The sequence below is a fragment of the Phyllostomus hastatus genome, unplaced genomic scaffold, assembly GCF_019186645.2.
Source record: "Phyllostomus hastatus isolate PE091 unplaced genomic scaffold, TTU_PhHast_1.1 phas_scaffold_1674, whole genome shotgun sequence".
Lineage (NCBI taxonomy): Eukaryota > Metazoa > Chordata > Mammalia > Chiroptera > Phyllostomidae > Phyllostomus > Phyllostomus hastatus.
The window spans coordinates 20297715-20310320 of record NW_025334011.1 but is presented as its reverse complement, the minus strand read 5'-3'; the positions used below and the strand labels follow the sequence as shown (position 1 = coordinate 20310320).

The 12606-nt window shown below is 39.7% G+C and overlaps 1 protein-coding gene across 12 annotated transcripts in view; it reads left to right on the top strand.

Moving 5' to 3' along the window:
* The window catches only part of CACNB2 (calcium voltage-gated channel auxiliary subunit beta 2), a 329859-nt gene that overhangs the window by 278830 nt on the left and 38423 nt on the right, over window positions 1-12606 (top strand). The window lies entirely within an intron of this gene.

The following is a 12606-nucleotide window of genomic DNA, read 5'->3' as shown; positions in this document are numbered from 1 at the left end:
CATATCTTAGAGATTTGTGGTGTGAAATTTCTGTAGGCATTTTGGAGTTCTTGTTTTTTTTTTTTTTTAATTTTATTTATTTGTGGAGAGAGGAAGGGAGAGAGAAAGAGAGAGAAAGAAACATCAATGTGTGGTTGCCTCTCATGTGACCCCTACTAGGGACCTGGCCCCCAATGCAGGCATGTGCCCTGACTGGGAATCGAACTGGCAACTGGCAACTTTTGATTCACAGACCATCATTCAGTCCATTGAGCCACATCAGCCATGGCACATCCTGGAGTTCTTAGTAAAAATTCCAAGATATCTTATGGGAATCATAAAAACTTAAAAAAACAGCAACAACAACAAATTCAAGGACCAATGGTAGAGACCAACTTTCTCTCAGTAACTGATGACATATTTTGGTCTGCCCTCTGAGGCAACACATGAAGTACATAAGGAAGACAGCTCATTACTGTTAGAGTCAAGCAATGTTTCCAGTTTAAAAAGTTTATCTCCCGGGTTAATCATTATTCATTAAACTTGGCTTTAAGTGACTCTGGAATGTTTGAGGAAAACTAACTTCTCCTCAAAGGAAAAGGAGCTACCAATATTAAGGGCATTCAAATATAGTCAATAATATTATTTTGATTTTGTTAATACTTTCAAAAAAGGAATTTTAAATAATTTTCTTTAATTTTTTTAATTGATTTTAGAGAGAGAAGAAGTGGGGAGAAGAGAGAGAGAGAGATTGATTTGTTGTCCCACTTATTTATGCATTTGTTGGCTGATTCCTGTATGTGCCCTGACTGGGGATTAAACCCACAACCCTGGAGTATCAAGACGATGTCCTAACCAACTGAGCTACCTGGCCAGGGCTTAAATAATTTTCAAACAGTGTAAACAAACCTGGAATAAATGTACATTTTTCCCATGAATACTTCCTTGAAGGGGCCACCACTAATTTGGATTAGTTTAGACATGCTTGATTTTTTTTTAAAAAGTACTTAAATTATTTGAGAATCCTTTTTTTTTTGTCTTTTAAATAGTAGATTGGTTTCCTTTTCCCATTGCCCATGACATGTCCTGGACTAAGGCCCAGCTCTTCGTGTTGAGTACTCGGAAGCACAAGCAAGGCACACCCAGGGGCACACCTCTGACCAGTGATGGTTAAGTACCATCCTCCTCCTGGCAGGCTGTCCTGGAGCACGTTGTATGTGGCTTCTCGGGGGAGAGTCCAGGAGGATTAACAATCAGTTATTCTCAGTGGTAGGCAAGTCGATAACCGACCCATCTGTTGTTTCTCTTTCTCTTTCTCTGCCTTAATCTCATCCCTCACTTCTGTTTCCTGGAATTGCTCCTGTGTAAACACTTTGCCTCAGCTTCTGCTTTCTGGGAAATTGAGAAGTTATCTAATTGGTTAAATAAGACATATTATTTATTAATGGATGTGGGTATGTACCACTATTGAAAATGACTTGGAAAGACAATGGCTTTTTAAATGAAATAAAATGGTTAAAAAATTATCATATTTTTATTTTTTAAAGTATATATATAAAGTCTATAAAATGTTAGGTAGATAGTGGAGTTACAGGTGACATTTCCTTTCTTTGGTTTACTGCATTTTCTAAATTTTCTACTTTTGTAGTTATATTTTTAAGGGTACAATACAGTTGGGTGTATTTTTTGTAAGACTTTCAACCAGAGAATAAAACAGGAATAAATGTAAAAGCTAGACTGAATTTAAATTATTTGAAGTGTTCTCACAAATGTGAATTAGTAAAACTTTATGAAAGTTTATGAAATAAGTATACTTCACAGTATTTCCAGGGGATATTGGACATGTAATAGGAATTTTGAAACTTAGAGAATGAGTAGAATGAGTAGAAATAAATACAAATGGGTGTGTTACAAAAGAGGCTGTGGTCTTGCTGGATCGACAGTACAGTAGCTATGAGAGAACATGAACTTTTATACTCAGAAAAGACCCAGATCCGATTCCCATGTCCTCACTTACTGGACACATATTCATAGGGCTTTGATGGAGACAAAAGAGATATGTTGAAGCACACTGGCTTACGTATATAGTAAGTACTCGGTAAATTAAGGCACATATAATTATTACAGTCTAATAACACTTGAAGAAATACCTGTTCATTGGGTGAAGTCATATCTGTCTACTGCCACATACTTCTTACATTCGCACCCAATAGCCAACTACTTTCTCTGAAACCGTGGCACACAGAAGGCCATAGGGAGGTTGGAAATATCCCCTGACTTGACTGAAGATGTCGTAAGCAGATATTTGGGATGCCTTTAGAAAAGACCTCTAGAGTAATTACTAGTTTTAAAGCAATTAAACAAGGAGCCCATTAGAGTGAGGTGGCAGTAATACTTTGGTAATCTATGTAAACACAAAACCTAAGCCAGAGTCAGTTCCTATAAATGCACTGGTATCCCAGAAAACAAATTTAAAAATGACCAATCACGCAGAGCCAGCTAGGCCTTCCCAAATAAGGCAACCCCTTAGGCTGTAGCCAATCAAATAATTCCCTTGTTTTGCTTCCCCATCTTCTCTTTCAAAGTCTTTCCCTTACCTCCTCTCCTGTTGGTAGAATAGAGCAAGCACTTTTAGCCACTTGTGGTTTAGTACTGCCCGGCTGCAACAAATGTTGGCCATGATAAAATCTTGACAGTTTTAATATGCCTCAGTTTATCTTTTAACACAAGTTACTATCAGAGTTTAATTGTAGGTGTTCAAATGAGAGATTTGCATCTAAAAATACAGCCCAGTCAGTGCTCAGTTGCATTCTTAGGTTTTTCACACATTTGGCTGTCATCTGTCTTTCTTGAATGTCTACCTCTTTGGACTCTGTTCTGCCATCTCAAGCATAGTGACTCACTCACAAAGCTTTACTGGGGAAAGTTGTGAAGTAGGGGGAGCAAGAAAGGTTTTAAACGTCCCTAGAGAGAACAGTCAGAGAGGTCACATGTTCAGAACATGCCACCCCCAGCTCTCTGCCCTAATTTATTCCCTGCCAAAACCTTTGATTTTGGTCCTGGAGATATTCTCCACTTTTTTCTATTTAGGAAAAACAAAGCACTGGGTGTGAAATAAACAATAACAGAATAAACACATACAAACATGCATAACTTTTAATCGCTAGAACTCTGTGGCCTTAGCTGAAACTGCAGCTGTTGGCGTAGAGAAGAAAGTGAAGATTATGGAATTAAAGCAAAATATAACATGTCTCCCCATGCTTGTCAGTCTGTATTTTGTAAAGGCTTTCCTTGTGTTTGTTTAGAAAGCTGCTTTGGAAATTCTTTGTACTGTCTAATTTTCTAAGTGAGTACACAGTAGAGAAACAGTAGTGTAGAAGGATTCCTCTTAATTCCTTCATTCCTGTATGTGATGTGGAATAAAAGTACTGAGCAGAACCGTGATGGAGTCACGTACAACCTGTTGTGTGGGGCATTCTTCCTGTCTCCCAGCCACACTTAGTGCATTAAGGCACTTCAGAGAATGGAGTGCCTGGTCCCCATTGAGATGTCTCTGTATGGAACACCATCCTTTTTATTTTGGTTTTTAATTTTTGCACTCTAAGAAAATAGAAACAGTATATTTTAGAGAAAACTAGTTGAGAAATGGGACTGCTGAGTGGGTAAAGTATAACAGATATGCAGAGAGACAAAGGAAAGGCAAGGTTGGTGTTTAGGAGTTGTAAGCAGCAACAACCCACAAAAACATGCAGCCACCCAGTAGCAGAAAAGAGGGAGCAGGTATCCAAACTGTTCATCGCCTTCACTAAATTTTTTGGTCTGGTGTAGACACAAGTGCCCTTTCTCGGGTTTCAACGGGCTGGAGGAAGCAAACCCTGTGCCCTGCCCTGTCCTGACCTTTGAATTGTGCAGTGCTCAGTTTTAAACAACATAGAGGCTGAGTAAATGTGTGTGATAAAAAGGGAGTGGATTTTTATTGACTTGACATTTTCTTAATTTTCTCTGAAAAGTACACAGGAATTTGAGGTAGAGAAATTATCTTTGGCTATGAAGACTTTGATATCAAGATAACACAGATTAAAGTTGTGTTTTTTACTAGAAATAGAAACCATCGTGTTGATTTGGTTAAGGCAACTTTAGTCTGCTCAGGCTGCCATAACAAAATACCATAGACTGCCCAGCTGAAACCACGGAAACTGGTTTTCTCCTCCTTCTGGATGCTGGGGAGTCTCCCATCAAGGCCTGGCAGAGGCGGTTTCCCGTTAGGCCTCTCCCCTTGGATCAAAGATAGCCCCCTGCTCCCCATGGCCTCACATGCCCCTTCTCTGCGTGCCCAGAGAGTGATCTCTGGTGTCTCCACCTTCCTCTTACAAGGACACCAGTCCTACTGGATGAGGGCCATGCCCGTAGTAACCTCATTTAATCAAACACTTGGTCTGTGACAACAACTAAAGGAAAAAAAAATTTTTTTAAACAAGCCTCAAGTAAAAATCACTTGCCTCTGAATTATACATGGGGTTCTAAATAATTTGAGAAATACTTTTATCACGTTTGATAGGACTAATCAATAGTAAAATAAAAGGTAAACAGTTCTTTTCTTCTTAGGATGCTGGCTTAACTGAAAGTTACTTCACATTTCCTCTAAGGAGATATAAATTTCACAACCTGGAATAAATAAAATTAAGCACTTTCTTCCAGTTTTGGTTTCTTCCCCCGGAGGAATTTAAGGCCTTTTGTAAAGGGCAGGGTGCTCTAGGTCAGGGTGTCCAACCTTTTGGTGTCTCTGGGCCACACCGGAAGGAGAGCTATCTTGGGCCACACATTAAATACATTGCAGCACGTAATCACAAAAAAAACCTCATAATGTTTTAAGTAAATTTACGATTTTGTGTTGGGTTGTATTCATAGCTATCCTGGGCTGCATGTGGCCTGTGAGCCACAAGTTGGACACCCCTGCTCCCCTGGGGAAAAGAAGCCAGCGGCTCTTATTGAAGGAGCATGCTTTACTAACACTAAATGCTAAAGTGAGCAGCGCTCTGATAAGCAGAAGGAAAGGGTTATGCTACCCTTTTCTCTGGATAAATCTGTATGTCATTATTATTCTAATCTCTTTTTATTTTGCATGTTGATTCTGCACCTTTGAGCACTACCTTTACTTAAGACTCATAAATGTTGCCTTTCTTTCTTATTTCAATAAAGCTTTTTAAAGTGTGTGCCATATTTCAAAGGTTACCCTTATTCACTAGTTTTTAAGTTATCTGAAAAAATTAATATTTCATATATTTTTGCTCCATATACAACTTTACTTTATGTTGTGATGGTTAGTCATTTCAGTGCCTTTTAGGGTGACAAGATTTACAATTTTGCTTAATTCTTTTTTTTAAGATTTTATTTATTTATTTTTAGAGAGGGAAGGGAGGGAGAAAGAGAGAGAGAGAGAGAGAGGGAGAGAAACATCAATTTGCAGTTGCTGGGGGTCATGGCCTGCAACCCAGGCATGTACCCTGACTGGGAATCGAACCTGCGACACTTTGGTTTGCAGCCCACGCTCAATCCACTGAGCTATGCCAGCTAGGGCTGCTTAATTCTTAATATAGCTATTTTGAATTTTAAAAATATATATGTATACTTACATACATGCATATTGATCATATAAAATCCTGATCAGACCAACCTTGCTTTTGTATTGATTTAGTCATTCAATCTGTGTGGCCCTGGAGCTGTGGTAACCAGACCTTCCATTGAGTAGGTGCTGAATAAGCACCTGATAATTGATTTTTCTAACAGAATCTATATCCTAACTGAGTCTTCTAGCAATTATTAATGTATAACTAGCACTGTGGCAAAAGCTTGGAGGCTGGTATAAGAAATGAATAGGAATATAATCACTCAACTGAAAAGGGTTATAACCTAGTTTAAAGATCAGTTCAGGGAAGTAGGTAAAAACGCTTCCAAATATATAAAGCAAATATATGTTCACCTACTGTAATAAATATTCCTGTGAAGTTGCTGTAGAAATTTCAAAGCAAGATGGGAAAAGGTAACTTTAAAGCCATAATATTTTGGTGCAGGATTGTGCTTTGAACTCCATTACCTGTGTAATGGTGCTCGTTATATTCTAGCGTGCCAAGGCTAGCTTACTATAAATTCATGACCGTGAGTCTCAGGTGGGTCTTTAATACTGCCAGACAGTCTTACCTCCTTCCCTAGTCCATTTAATCTTCTGTACTCTTAAATGACTAATACCTCTAATATCTTCCCTTCTCAAACCTCTAATATCTCTTCCCTATTCCCTACCTTCCTATTCCATGGAGAAACTGAGATGTTAGTAGGTGGCGTTCCATCACCCCAGCAGCACTTGCACACACTGCCTCCTTGTCAGTTTCCGGAAATGGAACTCCTATCTCTGCTTGAGCACTGGGTTCCCTTGCTTTGCAGGGACATCACTCCAGCAATTTTGTCCTCTTGTTCATATAGCACCAACCTTTTTCTCAGCTGGATCAGCTGAGAAATGATTAGCAAGACACAAAGCAAGAATTTTCACATTTGTACAATCTTTTGTATTAGTATAAGGAATAAATAAAGTCAGATTTCCATTGCATATTGGGAGTATTTTTTATTATCACTGAAAATAGCAAAGTGGTCTGAGAAGTGCTAACAAGAGAAGATGACTAGAAACTAAAATATTAATATGTAATAAAGCAGACAGCTGTGAACTTATTTCTGAAGAACATCACCATCTCTTGGGTTCCTGGGTATTTCCTACATAAAACTCAATGGATATACTCCCACTGGAGTCATTTAAAATTATAGAGGGTATAGCAGGTTTCAAAGGAAATTATGATGTACCACAAAAAAGTGGATACAAAAACTGATCAGATTTTTTAAGCTCTCTTTACTGTAGTCTCTTATAATAGGAATCTGAGCCATACTTTTCTCTAAATTTCTTTTTAAACTATTGCAAATTGGAAGTAGTTAAAATTTAAGACAAATCAATTGTAGATATTAAAGCAAACTATGGGTTTTTAAAGTATTATTAGCTATTGATGGTTTTAGAATGAAAATGGAAAAATATACTTTCCTATTTAGCATAGTAAAATGTGTCTTTGTACTAAGAAGTGCAAAACTCAATGCATGAAAATTCAAGTAACTATATTTACCATGACCAGAAGTTTATGTTGCTTCTTTGAATGAATTTCATTTTGCTTTTTATCAGTAGGTATTCTATCACTAGCACATTTTAATAAATTGAAGGTGAACATTTTGTATCTTTTAAAATTAGTTTCACTCTTAACTCATTAAGTCATTGCCTAGGAAGAGAACTAGAAATAGTGCCATGTATTTGTGACAATTTTTTTAATTTCTATTTCACAACCAGCAAGTTTTTGTATTGCTTTGTTTTGTTTTTTTTGAAATCATGCCATATTTTTCTTTCTCTGTCTGACTTATCTCACATAGCAGAATCCCTGAAGGCCCATCATGTTGTCACAGGTGGTAGAATTTCCTTCTTTTTCATAGCTGAGTAATATTCCATCATGGCTATAAAATCTTTATCCATTCATCCATTCATGGGACACTTAGGTTGTTTCCATGTCTTAGCTACTATAAATAATGCTGCTATGAACATGAGGGCCCAAGATATCTTTTCAACATTGTGTTTGTATTTCCTTTGGATATATTCCCAGAATTGGAATTGCTGGATCCAAAACAATAATTGTTTTCTGGTAGCCTTTGGTCTAGTAATTTCAGAGGGCTGTGAGAAAATAAAAGTTGCTCCTGCTATAAATACAAATGTATCTCTGACAGGAGCCTGGTGGCTTCCACAGGGCTGGCCTTTGTGGCACTAATGGAGTGTCCTTTGGTTGTGAGAAAAGGCAAGTCCTGTGGTGTCAGACCTATCCACAAATATCCCTCTGGACCTGCCCAGTTAGCACCTCATATGTGCCTGTTAGTCCCAGCCATCCGTCTCTGAGCAGAGTAGAGCATATGGCAGCATGAGTAAGGGCGTTAAGGCAGGGCTTCCAGGGCATGAGTCAGAATAAAAACATCAAGGAGGAGGGAAGTTTGAGAGGGTTGAGTGGTTGTTGCTGGGCCACGCTTCTAGGTTTTTAGGACATTCTGTAGTGGTGCTAGAGGGAAGTGGTAAGCCCAGGAGGTGTGGATCTTCAGCGGCCATCTGCCAGACTGATAACTCAGTGCAATTGTTGAGCAAAAAAAGTCCACCCTCAGTGCTGTTTACTGAGTAAAACTCCTGGAGCAACCACAGTTGAGGCCAAAGAACCTTAGCAATGTTGCAAAGAGCTGATGCAGCGACAGCTGCTGCAGGAGAGGGATGCAGAAAAGGGATCTTCCCCAGAGTAATAAACTTGCAAAGTTAGAACGCTTCTCAAATAACTTTAAGGTTAGTTAAAATCCTTCAAGTTGGTCCACAAATCATTCTCTATACGGAACTTGCTGTGCTTCCTCATGCTCTGGAACTACAGTAATTGTGACTTTCAGATCTCTCTATGCAGTGTCCTTTGTGGCGCTTTGGAAGCCATGAAACCACATATACATGTTTTAACATCTCAGTTTTCTTTGTGTGAAAAAGAGCTTTATATGTTGTGGGAAAGAGATGTAAAGAAAGAAGAGTCATATACAAATAAACAAAAATCATGTTTTGACATTGTTATTGACGTATTAGACCACATATTGATTTAAATGCCAAGATGCAGAAATGCATGTCTTTATAATGAATCCCGATCGCTCCAACATATAAAACTCTGCTCATTCAGTGTTTTATATTTAAGGGGGGGGTGCAGATTAGGCTACAGGGCAAACTCAGGCTTAACTTTTCAAATTTTTCTCCACCACCAAGTTTGTGAGCACTTTGTAAAGTATAATTTTCAAGTATCTAAAATTTCACACAAACAGCTAAGTGCTCTAAAACCACCACCAATGTATGTACCCCCTTTGGAATGAAGGGCAGTCTAATACTGCAGGAAGAACTCAGCTTTGGAGTGAGATAGTTGGGTTTGAATACCACCTCTGTTACATATGGCCCAGGAGAACTTTTTTGTGCCTGTTTCCTCATCTGGGAAACAGGTTGTTTCTGGAATTAACTTAAACGCCACAGTCTATGTGTAATACACAGCATGCTGTTCGGCACCTTGCAGATATCCCAAAGTGGTAGCTTTTATGATTGTAAGTTGTGCCACATACACAACGAAGGAGGACCTGGAAGAACAGAACACGAGTCCCTTTACATCTGTAGCACTCACTCACTCCTTTCTTCAGAAATATTAACTGAGAACAGACTGAAGGTACTGTGGTAAAATGACACAGGCTCAGTGTTTTTAAAGTACTACTGCATAATTGTCTGGATAATGAAATGCTACTCTTACACAAAATGGTACCTATTGATTTATTCTGAGAATCTCTTCAGGTTCAGTCCACAAGCTGAAGTGCAGCAAACTTTAGCTCTGTGTGGCAAAAGGAGGCTGTCAAGCACAGGTGGTTTACCCACCAGCCTCATGCCCCGTAGCATATGTTGATGGGATGTATCAAAAAAGGCAAGGGAATTGATCAGTTCCCTTCACCATGACCCAGGAGAGTGAGCAGCAAAGACTGGTGAAACAGAATGCATCTACATCATCACGTGCCCATCCCTCCACGGCCGCAAAACAAATTAGCCAGGAATCTGGATGGAAGGAGACAGCAAAAGCAAATGATACGGTCATGGCACTGGCCTGATATTAAAGGAATGGGAAAAAAGTGGAAGTAAGGATCCTCTGGTCTCCCAGTCACCTTTGACCCTAATGATTCTGTAGCATAGGATGAATCTAAGTCTAAATAAGAATTTGGATTTAAGTACCATTCCATAACAGTCAGCCATGATAGGACCCTATCTTGGCCTGTGAGCCATCTTTATACTTATGCTTTCTGACTTTCTTCCCCTGCAGCTCTGACCCAGCCTTTCAGAAAACCTGGGAGGCCCTGGAGTTAGAGGGTAGGCAGTAGACAGCTTGACAGGGGTCCTACGACCTGGGCAGGCCCACTTCTCAGAGCGTGCCGTTATTTGGGGGGCTGGGGCCTGGACCAGCTTTGCTTCCCACGAGGCCCAGAACACATCTTGTGTCCTACCATGCCTTAGAGTTCAATCTGTCACCTCAGTCCTCTCTGTCCTGGTGTTCCCATCAGGCCTCTGCAGGGCCACAATTTCTGGGCTCCTGTTTGTTCTTTCTTCTCAGGACTTTGCTTTACCTTCAGAAGCAAAAAAACAGAGAGTAAATGGCCACTGGCCTTGAGATGTAAGAGCCCCAAGAATCAGCGATTGTCACACATTGTTATGATTGATGTGAGAATGAAAGGGATGAGTACTCCACGTCCCGGGTGCCGATTACAGAGGTGATTGAGGCTGGAACCCTGATGGCGTGGCAGGCTTCCAGACTGAGGGTGAGGTCCGAGTGGGAACCAGGGGAGGGGCCTGAGTGAGGAGAGGAAAAGTCCTATGAGGCCATTGACCACACAGCGAGTAAGCCCAAAATGCAGATGTCAATGTAAAACAGGATACTTTTGATAAAAACATGGTTACATGGGATAAAAACACAAAGATTCCTTAAGGGAGGTTCCCCTGGAACTTCTAGTTGGTTACTCCCTACCACCTCCACCCCCCAAGAAAACCTCTGTAGCTGAGGGTGGTCAAAGAAAACCAGAACTAAAGAAATAGGACACAGGGAAAATGATTATGGGCAAACCTTACCATAGTCTCAATTTTAGAGAACGAGAAAGAATACACAATAGAGAAAAACATCCTGAATCCATTTGTATTATATTCAGCATAGGGCCTATGGCAGATACTAAATTGTGGTAACTAATTTGATCTGAGGAGGGTTGCAGTGAAAGACCACAGAAAAAATTCTTTGTGGGCTGGCCCTTAATAGACACAGGAATATGGGGAAACACGTATTTCTCTATAGCATTCCTTTTGGGTATGTAATAAGTGTCCATTCATTGAGCTTTCTCTCTATACCAAACACTAACCTATCCTTGTGACCTGAATTTTCTGTAATCTCGTAACAACCTGCCAGGTTGGTGTAACAACTCTCGTTTTAGCCGTGAGCCAACATGCTCAGTGAGAGTAGGGAATGTGCCCAGGCCACTCCCCTAATGAATGACAGAATAGCATTTAAATCCAGTTCCATTCACAATCCCCTGTTCTTGAACCCACATGAATGGAATGGATGTGAAAAATATCTTCCATGTTATATGCACACTGCTTGAGGTAGATGGAGCCGAAGTGAGTCATAAATGATACTGTCATTTGGCCCCTTTGGTTAGTGTCCTGGCGTCTTTCTCTCAAGCCGATAAGCTCTCTCATCTTGGCTACCTCTTTTCTCCCCCTCCATTTTGACTGTTGTCTGTTCTAATTTTAGAATTATAGTTCCTGAAGCAAAGATACTGAGAGATGGGGTTCTGTGGAGCTGTAAGTTCTGTAAGGGCCATTCCTGTATAAAGCCCACACCTAGTGGTAGTCCGTTGGTTACAGGAGGTGAGCCCAGGAAGGAGGCACATTCTGAAATGGCCTTAATCTGAGAAAATGAAATTACTGTCTGAAGTACCTGGTATGATATGCTCACTTTCACTGCCTCTTTTCTTTTGTTAGTGTCCCCTCTTCCTGCTACCCCAATATTTGAAAAGTTGATCATTGCATAAAAGACATGAAGTTTTCCATTGGGCTTCTCTGTAGAGTTGTACATTTAATATTCATGTCTTCCAGTGATGAAAAAACATGCCATGCTTGATCTCTGTATCCCACAAGGAATAAAAGACCCTGAGAGAAATGAAAGATCATAATAGCATAAAAAAGATCTTGTATCAGTATTTTTATGACCAGAGCTCTCCTAAATAATGGATGGATCTACTCATGAAAATCTTATTTCTGTCAGTAAAACCAAGTCTGATTGAGACCCCATATTACTGAGAAAGGCACCATCATATACTGCTGGTTAAGTTCAAAGTAGTGCGGTCCTTTCACACTTAGTTTGGACTAGAATTTTAAAAGGTTCTGATCAATCATGACTTACTCATGCTACCTCTGGGAGCCTATCCCAAGGAAAGACTTTTAAGTAGAAAGAGGATTTTTGTGCAGCAGTTTTTCAAAGCAGAATACTTATCATAATGGAAAAATGATAAACCTTAATGTGAACAAAAGGGTGACCAATGGAAGCAATTATATAAATGATAAGGAAGTATATTGTGTGAAAAGTGCTACAATACTTTAAAAACTGGATTAAAGTTAAATATAGTATGAGTGTAACTATGGGAATAAGATCTACATATTTTAAAAAATTTTAAGAAACAACAGAAACACAGCCATGCTACAAAGGATTGTTTCACTGGTGGGACTATGGGCAACTTTTTTTTAAGCCCATATTTCCATATGAGGAATAGTACCTCTTACATCATTAAAAATCAGAAAGGATACCCAGAACTGGATTTCAAACGCTTAAAAACCATTCCATACCTACTGTGTCTATCTCCAGAACATGGCCCTCTCTTCCCATCTGCATTGTGTGGGTGGATCTGAGTAACTTCCTAGCTCTCGGCTCAGTCCTCAACCCTGACAGCAGGCAGGTCGAGTGGATT